The 11,081-nt window shown below is 49.3% G+C and overlaps 1 long non-coding RNA gene across 1 annotated transcript; it reads right to left on the bottom strand.

Moving 5' to 3' along the window:
* Positions 1-8,068: 8,068 nt before the first annotated feature.
* Positions 8,069-9,380, bottom strand: LOC116100504. The gene is made up of 2 exons (XR_004122603.1): positions 9,231-9,380; positions 8,069-8,354 (listed from the first exon to the last, which is right to left on the bottom strand). It is a non-coding gene; the product is annotated as an uncharacterized LOC116100504 (long non-coding RNA).
* Positions 9,381-11,081: the final 1,701 nt, after the last annotated feature.

The following is an 11,081-nucleotide window of genomic DNA, read 5'->3' as shown; positions in this document are numbered from 1 at the left end:
CGCCAGGCACCCTGGGCTATTTATCCAGGGTAGCTGAAAAACCCGGGAGCTGGAAAGGGAGGCTGGGGGCGGGGGCGCTTCAAGCCAATAGGAGTGTAGTAGGGCGGAGCTTGGGGTCCCCAGGGTAGCCACTGGGGCCAGGGAGTGCCCCCTCCCGCGACTCTGTGCTGGGGCAGCTGCCTAGCTAGGGAGGAGGGCAGAGGCTGGCAGCCACACGCGGTAGCACTTAGCTATCCGGTGCAGCCTGCCCAAGCCTCTCCAGTGCCTACTCCTCCAGCCTCTGGGTGCTGACCTCAGTGCTCACTTTGGAGCTGACCCCCCAGTCTGGTGATCTGTGGGGATACCAGGCGCAGCACAGGGGTTAGAAATCAGATTGCGGGAGGTTTGGAGAGAGACTCAAAGGCCACGGGGCAAAGAAAGCTCTAGAGAAGAGCGAAGAAACGATGACACACCCAGAGAAGATGAGGCAAGGACGAAGTGTGCAAGAGGCAGTGAGACTCAGAAGGTCTAGGTGGGCAAGCCTGGGACAAATGAGACTCAGTAGCAGTGCTGTTTGGTCATTCTCCACCTAGGAATGGCTCAGAGAATTATCTGTTCTTCCGCGGGAAGCTTAGAAACCCAGCGCTGTCTGTGTATAGTGGGGATCATCATTAAAACTTCAAGGCATTCTATTCAAACTTGGAGCGGACAGTCGGGGAGGGGGGAAGAGGGAGGGGAGAGAGGGAGGCTCCACCCAACTTACTTTCTATGAGTAAGATTCCTTCTGTGAGTGTCTAGAGACCCAGGGGGGTCTAGGTTGATTTGTTTCTATAGAGAAGAAGAAAATTGGTTTGCTACAGGTTCATGCCATCTTATTCTGACAGGAGCCATGGGAAGTGCCTTTCTTTCTCTCTCTCTCTCTCTCTCTTTCTTTCTTTCTTTCTTTCTTTTCTTTTCTTTTCTTTTTTCCTTTTTTTTTTTCTGGTTTTTCGAGACAGGGTTTCTCTGAGTAGCCCTGGCTGTCCTGGATCTCACTTTGTAGACCAGGCTGGCCTCGAACTCAGAAATCCACCTGCCTCTCCCTCCCAAGTGCTGGGATTAAAGGCGTGCGCCACCACCGCCCAGCTGGGAAGTGCCTTTCTTAAGGGTAGTGATGGCCAGGACCTGGCCTGATGACCTCACCTACAGTAGATTCAGTATAACTTTGTTGAGATGACCTCTTCCCAAGTCTGTGTCTACTTCATATCCAGGAACAATGACAATGTCCAGGAGTAACTGGTGATGGGTGAAAATCCAAATCAGGGAGGGATGTGGAAACTTCAGTGGAGGTGCATGACTGTACCAGCACCCACTTGCACAGTATAACCAGCAAGCTTCTCAGGCTTTGCCTGGGGCATTGAGCTCTGGCAGAGGACCCTGGAGGCTCTGGCTCTGTCCCTCTGGAGCCTTCAGCTGAGTCTCGTCCAACAGGCTCACTGGGGAGGTAGGATCAAAAGGAAGGAGCTACCTCAAGGGAGCTCTGGTTCTCCTACACATCCCAACACACCCCAACCCTGGGATGCTCAGGCGTTTGGGGGCTCTGGCTAGAAATCTTCCTTGACCATGTACTTCTGCCATGTCTTCTCTCCCGGATGCCAGAAATCTAAGCAAGGGTGATATAGGTGACTTTCCCACTAACTTCTGGAAGCCATCTTAACTGGCCCTTTCTACAAACTGGAAAGCCCTCTCTACCCATCAGACTGACCCAGGAACCTCTTTTGGAGTCCAACGGTTTTCATGTCTCTGACACTGGTGGTGCTGATGGTCCTGGTCAAGAAGTGCTTACACTTTACCCCGAGGTTTCTTTCTTTCTTTCTTCTTCTTTTTTTTTTTTTTAAGATTTATTCATTTATTATTATGTAAGTACACTGTAGCTATCTTCAGATATCCCAGAAGAGGGCATCATATCTCATTACGGATGGCTGTAAGCCACCATGTGGTTGCTGAGATTTGAACTCACGACCTTCAGTAGAGCAGTCGGCGCTCTTAACCACTGAGCCATCTCTCCAGCCCAACCCTGAGGTTTCACCTTTGTTTATTTACTCAGCATTCACCATGGCTTCTGGTGCAGGTATTAGGGACCCAGTAGTAAACATGCCCTAGGCCCTAATCACGTAGTTGAATTATAGGAAGCCAAGCAAGCAAGGAAGTTTGTGGTATCAAGGATTTACAAACTCCACAAAATGAAATGAAATAAAACAAAGCAAAAAATAAACTTTATTCCAGCAGTCAGAGAAGACTCCTCTGGGAGGGTTGTGTTTGTGTAGTGTCCAGGATGAAGGAAGACAGAAGCTACTTCTAGCAGATATTCAGAGTTAGAGAGAGGGGCAAACATGTGTAAAGGTCCTGGGGCAGGACTATGCTTGACAGGTTTAATGCACAGCAAGTAGACTCGAACTCAGCTTGTGCCCCCAACTTGACTGAGAGCCACCATTCTTCTTAATGGCTCTGTTCTAGTTTTTTTCCCCAGTTCTCCTCCCCCTCCTCCTCCCCGCTTCCCCTCTCCCTCCTCTCCTCCTTCTCTTCCTCTAACACTGAACAGGGATTTAGCCTCAGAGTTAGTGTCTAGCTCTCAGCCTTACTCCTCTTTCCTGGACTTGCCCTAGGATTGGCTGTATCGGGGTCTCAGCTCAGGGCTTTCCAGGTAGGTGGAAGGTAAGGACAGAAAGGTGACCCATTCAGAGGGCACTGCCACAGTCCAAAGGAGTACTCATGGACACTCAGATGGTTGCTTAGCTTTGGGAGGCAAAGCGAATCTGGTGAAAAGTAATTGAGTTGCGTATACTCTCAAGATGGAGAGAGAGGTGGCTCAACAGTTAAGGGCACCCACTGCTCTTTCAGAGGACCTGGGTTTGATTCCCAGTGCCCGCCTGGTTGTTCACAACTGCCTGTAACCCCAGTTCTAGGGACCCGACGCCCTCTTCTGACCTTTGTGGGTCACAAACGTACATGCGGGCAAAGCACACGCCTACATAAAAACTTTTAAATCTTTAAAAATAGAGACGGGACAAGCAGGGGTTTCTTTATGATTGGATGTGGATGTAGGGACAAGAGAGACATTAAAGATGGCTTTTGGATGAAAGAAGCTGGGGCATAGTGGGTCTGTGAGTTTCAGATCAAAGATCCAGTGTGGGTAAAAGTTGAAATTCACAGTAAACCTCCAGGTGGAGATGCAAGGTTTGAGTGGAATTCATGTGGCCAGAGGTCCTGAGGGGAAGGCTGTACATGATGTAGTCCTGTCCACTGTTTCTGTAAGACACCTCCCAAGTCTATCATTTCTAAGGTCACCATCTAGACTCTGCTAACTCCTGCCCTTTACTGACTTAGATGGCCCCACTAATCTGTCTTTCCTTCTCTCTTGTGGGGCAGGAGAACCACGGAGCCACAGGGAGTAGAGAGTCAGGTCAAGGTTTTTCCAAACCCTGAAAATCTCATCTTGAGACCGGCAGGAATAGGACTCCTCCCTACCCCCTGCCTTGGGCCTGCATGTCCCAGGGCACATAGATCCGTACCCCCATCTATGCCCCACCAGAGGAGGTCAGGTAGCCAGGCAGCCTTCCTTTCTCCTTCCTTTCTCCTTATAAGGTCATGTTCTGTGGAGCAGCACCTGGATTCCTCCTTATGCAAATGAGGCATCCCCAGCATCCTGGCCCAGGCCAATGGTGTGCACTCACCCTATAGCCCCAACTCACCCCCAAAAGTTTAAATAGCCTTTCCTCCACCAATTAAAGGAGCTGTTCAATAAACCCTGCCTCCCTAAAAGTCTGTTTCTTGCTTGAGGTCTCCATCACCTCCAGCTGCTCCTGCCTCGATTTCCCTCTCGGGCCTCTGGTCTGATCATGCCTTAAGGGAGGAGGAATGGAGGTGGGGTTGGGGGAGACGAATGGGAAGGACATTCTCTAGCACATTTGTCTCTGGATCTAGTCCCTGCACAGAAACTTCAGGGAATGATGGATGTCCCGGAGCTTACCATTGGGCCAGATGAAGATTTTGTGTCCTTCCCCAACTACATGGCCATTCAGGAACCCTACTCACCCTGTCTCCACAACTTCACCCGGAGCCACTGTTCCCTCAGACAACCTTGTTCTGGTTAGCCACCTTCCCTTCTTTCAGCTCTGCACAGCCTCCTTCAGAGCCATGGAGTCCAGTGCCTGCTGTCGCAAGCCTGCTGCCCTCTCCCCTGGTCCTATCTATGACTGGAAGCTTTTCAGGTCTCAGGTCTCAACTCTAGTGTTGCCTCTGGGATATCTCTGGCCTTTTCTTCCTAGAGAGCTAGCTCCCAGGCTTGGCGAATGTCACTCAGCCTTTCCTCCAGAATGATCTTTGTTATCCACTGAGGGACATGAAGACAACCATACCACGGGAATGCTTTGCTTACCATGGCATCTCCAGAAGCCACTGCAGCATTGATCCCATGATCTCACGGTGGGCACAGTGGTTAAGTATCAAGTGAATGAATAAACAGTCTTGGGCTCTTTTGATTTCTGTCCTTATATTTGAATTTAGCAAAATGTGTTACAAGTCATTCTTTTCAGCAAACCTGGGTACTAGGTACGTAATTATTCACACAAGCTCTCACACTGCCTCTTCCCAGGCAAAGCAGAGGCTCATCTGCCTGGGACACACTCTCTCTCATTGGCTGGTTGAAACATTACGACAGTATGCTACGGAGAGATGTGGTGTCCATCATAACCGCCCTTTCATTTGACTTAAATCCACAGTGAGGAATGGATGCAATTGCCATTAGTAATGATTTTGATGGAAGCCATCGTTTCCTCCTCTTTTGAACCTCAGCGGAATGTGCTTAGCGCACAGTAGGCACACCACAAATATTTCTTGGCTGATGTGTGAGCAAGTCCATTTCATTATGCAATGCCCCAGCGTCTCCAAGAAAGCACTTCAAACCACGTGTGCAAATCTAGTTTCTTTCTTTTTTCCTCAAACTTGAGCAAGCAAAGCAAAGCAAACAACAACAAAAACAGAAATCAACTTTATGCTGAGTCTAAGTGATTACTACCATGCCTTTTGTTTCCTGGTCATCAAAACTGCACACTCCACACCCACCCCCCACCAACCCGCCACCCCTTCTGGAGGATGCCATTGGCTCTGGAGGATGCCATTGGCTAGGGGCTGAGGCATTGTCTCTTCAGTGCAGGGACTCTCAGGCTATATGCCCACTGACCTGGAGAAGCACACAGCTCACCCTGGGGCTCAGTTCTCTGGTCCCAATAGGTGGCTTCTTTGATTTTCCACGTCCTTTCCAAGCAAGCTTCTCAGCCCCCTTGGCTAGTCTGTCCAGGGGCTATAAATGGAGAGCTGGCTTTTGGGCAGGAATGTTGGTCTGGCTAGGCCCCTGGGGTGTTGCACCATGGGGAGCGGCAGCCTTTATATATATATAGCCTCTGGAAACCAGATCCAACCAGCACCTGCCACAAGCCTCAGGCACCTCTGCCCTACCCAGACTGGACCTGTGGCCTCTGCCCTTTGCTACTACAGGCTGCATTGCTAGCTTGGGTCTAGGGGAAAGACAGGAGGATGAAACCATGGGTGGGTCAGGTGGAACAGAACCAGTCCCAGCTTCAATCTCTGTCCCTAGGCTTTCCTTTCCCAACTCAAGGATCCTAGTCCGTTCTCCGCCAGTTTTGCTTCTCAGATAGCCTGAAACTACCTGCCACCAAGTAAAGATCTGGCCAATTTAGGCTGATCTAGAGGAATTGTGTCTGGGCACAGACATGGTCCTGGTCATGACCGGGGTCCCAGAGAGCTTTCACACGTCTCCCTCTGGGATTCTCCCAGACTCTGGTATGTGCAGGACCTTGGGAGTCTGGCAGATGAACTAGGTTGTGGATGTTGGTAGCATTCTGTCTAAGCTCCGCCCCACAGTTACCTGGCAACAGTCAGGTATGCCTGACTCACTATAAAAGGGGCTGCTTGCCCCTTCCTGACTCTCTTGCTCTTCTCTTGCTCTCTTGCTCTTTCTCTGCTTCCCTTCCCCTCTCTCTCCCCATTCCCTCGCCCCTGCTCTCTCCACATGTTCATGGCCGGCCTCTACTCCTCTACTTCTCTACTCCCTCTCTCCGCCTTTCTCTATCTCTACTACCCTCTCAACTCCCCTCCCCATGACCTAAATAAACTCTCTTCTACACTATACTGTCATGTGGCTGGTCCCTCAGGGGGAAGGGATGCCTCAGCATGGGCCCACCGAGGCACCCCCTCCCCCATACCTGACTACACCTCCATAGAACTTATCTGCCCCCTCTTTACCTTTTTTTATAAACACATCAGATGTCAGATGTTCTCACACTGCGGAAGTACATGACCTTCTGATGGAGCAGTCTATGGGTCGTTCTTTCATTCAACAAACATATATTCAGGTGCTGGGAATACAGCAAGGAAAAGAGTACTCTGGCCACATGGAGCTGATATTCTGGGAGAGCAAGATGAACAACAAAAAATAAATATGTCCATTAGTCAGTTTGGTACAAGATACTAAAAGTGAAGGGGACAGGTGTGTGCTTGGGGAATGTGTAACCTGGAGTGACATGGAGACATTTGTGCAAAAAGGTAAAAGAAGATTTGGGACCAGTTCATGAGACCTCTGGGGAAGAATGTTCCAGGCATGAAAAGGCATAATGGAGCATCTTCTGTGGAAGGATGCCTCTTCCGGGGGCGACAAGGAGGCCATGATGCAGTGCCTGGTGCTGTGTGAGGGTGTGCAGAGGGAGAGAGAGCTCAGCGCACAGTTGGATGGGTATTCTGTCAAACTAACAGAAAGCTTTCATAGCAACCAAGACACTCTTTAAACTTAGTTTAGTTGCTCTCCATTTAAAATGTTTACGAAAAGCTCCCTCCCATACTGACAAACTCCTAAAGTAGACATTTTTTTTTCTCAAGAGGGAGATTTCTAGCTTTTATGTTTTTCTTTAGTTATAAATTCACTGAGAAGTACACTTCCGTTCAGCTCAGCATGTAAGGGGCAGAGGGCACAGAGTAGCTTGCCATAAAGTGACACTGGAGGACATCACAGTAGTCCCCAACTTTTCACTACCCAGGTCTTGTACTGTGCATGACTCACATGCCAGGAACACATCACATATATTCACAGGTCATGTGAAAGGAGAGGTCCCTATTAATAAAAAACAAAAAAACTGGGGGAATTGTACATGAGAGATTTAAGCCAGACAAGAGAAATAGTATTACCAATGTGTGGTGTGAACGACATGTGTGGTGTGAACAGCATGTGGGTTGTGAATGGCATGTAAGCTGAGAATGACATGTGCAATGTGGATGATGCGTAAGGTGTAAAAGGCAGGTGAGTGTGAATTGTATGTGTAGTGTGTGTAGTCTGTGTGAAGCATAGATGGTGTGTGAGGAGGGAACGGTGCGCACAGTGTGAGTTGGGATTATCTTTGAGCTGAGCTGACATGGCTGGATAGGAAAGTCCCAAAGTTGCCATCTACTCATGTATGTGTCAAGTCATGGTCACCAGCAGGTGTCATTCCTATGTCCTCTCCCTGTGCTGTTCCACAGGGAGTAACCCTAAGTTGCAAGCCATGGGCCTGACAGAGCTGATGAGTACACTTGCTTGCAACAACGATTGGTTCTTGCTCCCACCCTTCCTCTTTCCTACGTGAGTAGCAAAGGCAGCATGGCCATCTCTCATGCCGGCTTCCCCTCATTCTCTGCCCCTGTGTACACTGCTTTGTGAACATACCTCACATTTAATGAGTACATCACTCTGTGGACACTTCTCATATCGCTATACCTATTATGTGGCATAGCCTTGTGTTTGTGCACCCCACTGCAGAATTGACATGTTTGCAGGAATGTGCCTGCCTTCATCATGTGAACTTCAGCTTGTGCGCTGTGTGCCCCTACCACACTTTATGCATACCTTGTACCCTACATACCCTATGTAGAGCTCTATCATCGAGTGCCCATCCATTCTCTGACATTGTAGACCTCATACACAGTGTGCATCTTTCACACACCATGTGCCTTACAGTCAGCGTTTCTGTTGCTATGATAAACACCATGACCAAAATCAACCTGGGGAGTAAAGGGTTTTATTTCAGCTTATAGCTTGTCAATCATCTGGGGAAATCGTGGCAGGAACTCAAGGCAGAAACTGATGCAGAGGCCATAGAGGAGTGCTGCTTACTGGCTTCCTCTCCATGTCTTGCTCAATCTGCTTTCTTACACCATCCAGAACCACTTCCCCAGGGGCAGCACCACCTTTAATGTGCTAGTATATCACAGGCTTGCTCATCAGCTAATCTGGTCAGGTATTTTCTCAGTTGATGTTTCTTCTTCCCAAATGGTCTGTGTCGAGTTGACTTAAAACAAACCAGGACACATGAACATGTGATATTCTGTATACGTCTTCCTTTGTGCGCACACCCACACCATACCTCGTGTGCGCATCGCATGTGCTCTGTACTGTGTGTATCCCCAATACTATGGACACCTTGTACACTCTATACCTTTTACTTTACGTACCCATCATATCCATGTACAACTCACACATGCACACCATGCACACAACTCAGCCTGTGTGATGCCTCACTCTGTGCATAACTCTCACAGTTGAGACTAGACAAAATAAGCTTGGAATCCTCATTCACAACACATGCGTCCTTTGTGCCTATGTTCAATCTGTCCTTCCACATTTCCCAGTATTGTGGTATCTTGGTCTCCTTTCTAAGTGCTATAGTATACCCTCACTATGTATGCATGTACATGTGTATGTTTGTGTGCATGTATGTATATGAGGGAGAATGTGGCTTTTTTTTCTGACGTTGAGTGACCACATTCTCACATTTTGTGCCCCCCATAGCACACACATCTCACACGTAAGTGTAGCTCACACAGAGAACATATTATATATCTTCTATATTGTGTCTCACATTACACCTCATATGCTAGGTGTCCTTACTCATGTATATCTTCCAGGCCGTGTACTCCATTCCCACCAGATACAGTTCACATGCCAAGTGCATGCCACAGTACCCACCAGATACACCTCACATGCCAAGTGCATGCCTCAGTATCAACTGGATACACCTCACATGGCAAGTGCATGCTACTACAGTACCCACTGGATACACCTCATGTGCTAAGTATATGCCTCAGGGCATACCTCACATGTTTAATGCATGCCACAGTACCAACCAGATACACCTCACATGCAGAGTGCATGCCACAGTACCTACCGGATACACCTCACATGCTGAGTGCATGCCACAGTACCCCCTGGATACACCTCACATGCTGAGTGCATGCCACCATGGCTCTTGGTCTAGTTCAAGCTCTTCTATGCCTTGATTTTGCGGTGATTTTTTGTCTGTGCTGTTGTCTGGCATCTCCTGACTAGCCCAGAGGAGGAAGACACTAAGCCCATGGCCCCGCCTCTTCCTTACTGTCTCCAGTTGGAGCTCTGTTAGGCAGCCTTTTCTGCACAGAGGAGGTCATGTGTCCAGTTAGGGCTGATAGAGGAGCATGCAGCTCAGGGGCTGACAGGGAAGCCATATGGGACAGGACCAGGGGGTAGTGCCTCTTTCCTGCCTAATCAGTCCACCTGCCCTCCTGCGGGGTCCAAGGGGCTGGGATTAAGGCACACACAGCCACTGGACTCTAGGGACAGGTGCCAGCTGCCCACAGCAGCTGCCCTAGCCACATGTCTTTGAGGGGAAGATGGGCTGATTTCTCCACCAAACCTGCCCATCCCTGGCCAATAGCTGGGACAGAGGTTTCTGGGCTGAAGGACAGAGGGTCAAGGACCTCAAAAGCCTCCGATTTTCTGGATGCCTGCCATCCTGCCTGCTTCCTCCAGGAAGCATTCCTGACTTGCTGTCTCCCCTGGCTGGGGAAATTGGCTTATGATCCATGTTTTTTGTTTTTGTTTTTTGTTTTTTGTTTTAATTGGATATTTTATTTATTTACATTTCAAATGTTTTCCCCTTTCCAGATCTCCCCTTTGGAAGCCCCTATCTCCTCCCCCTCCCCTGCCTCTATGAAAGTGCTCTCCCCAGCCCCCAACCCACTACCCTGGCATTCCCCTACACAGGGGTATCAAACACCCTCAGGCCCAAGGGCCTCTCCTCCCACTGTGTTTTCCACCCTCCAGGTGTCCCTAAACATACTGTTTCTAAGCCCTAAGCCAGACACTGAAGTAGAAGCTGAGGGTAATTCAGACAGAGTCTGGCCTCAGAGAGCTCTCCTAATGGTTGGAGAAACTCACAGAGAAACCATCATAGCATCCCAGAGAGCCTTCAGAGAGGGCTGGTGAGTGAGCAAGACCTCCCTGAGCAGAAGCACTGGTGTTTGTGTTGGTACTGACGTTAGGAGGGCTAAAGGGAAGGCAGGCCAGGGTTGGAGGACCACATGCTTGACAGCCAGGAGATACACCAACATGCTCAGGGATGCTCTGCATCTTCCTGGGCCTCTATCCAGGATCATTTAGACCTGCCACCTTGGGTCTCTAGAGGGATGGCTGGACTGTCTTAGGGGAAGCCTACAGATAACAGTTCATGTTGTGGCTACAGAAAGTTTGTGAAGGAACTGCAGGGACAAGATGGTCACTTTAGTCTATGGGGAGGGTCTGACCATTAGCCTGGAGACCTGGGCTGTCCTCTTCCTGGGCTGTCCACACTGGGGTGTGGTCCTCTCTGAGCCCCAGGGCTCAGTTTCTGACTTGAAGGATGCAGAGATCAGACTCAGGTTGAAGTCTAGCAGGGGACTCTGCCTCTCGATGGCTTCTCTCTCTTTCTTGGGCTTCCCTCTTTGTGCAGGACAGAGCTCATGCCCATGCCAAGCTGGTACACTGAGAACCTGAAGTCTGAAGCTGGGCTCACTGTGAGGTTAGAAGTTTGTTCCTAATGAATTTGAGGGTCCCCACCTGCAGGACAACCAGGGAAATATGGATGACCACAGTCTCTTCTCTTTCAGATGCAGCACAAAATCCTACATCCCACTGAAGTTGGCTTAGTGAATCTCAACTTGGAATTGACCTTATCTGACATGGCAACTGGATCCCCAAGGTTAGAGCTGTACTGCCCAGGGAT

This window comes from Mastomys coucha, unplaced genomic scaffold (genome assembly GCF_008632895.1).
Source record: "Mastomys coucha isolate ucsf_1 unplaced genomic scaffold, UCSF_Mcou_1 pScaffold21, whole genome shotgun sequence".
NCBI classification, from domain to species: domain Eukaryota; kingdom Metazoa; phylum Chordata; class Mammalia; order Rodentia; family Muridae; genus Mastomys; species Mastomys coucha.
The sequence above is the reverse complement of the archived record's forward strand: the minus strand, read 5'-3'. Positions and strand labels throughout refer to the sequence as shown.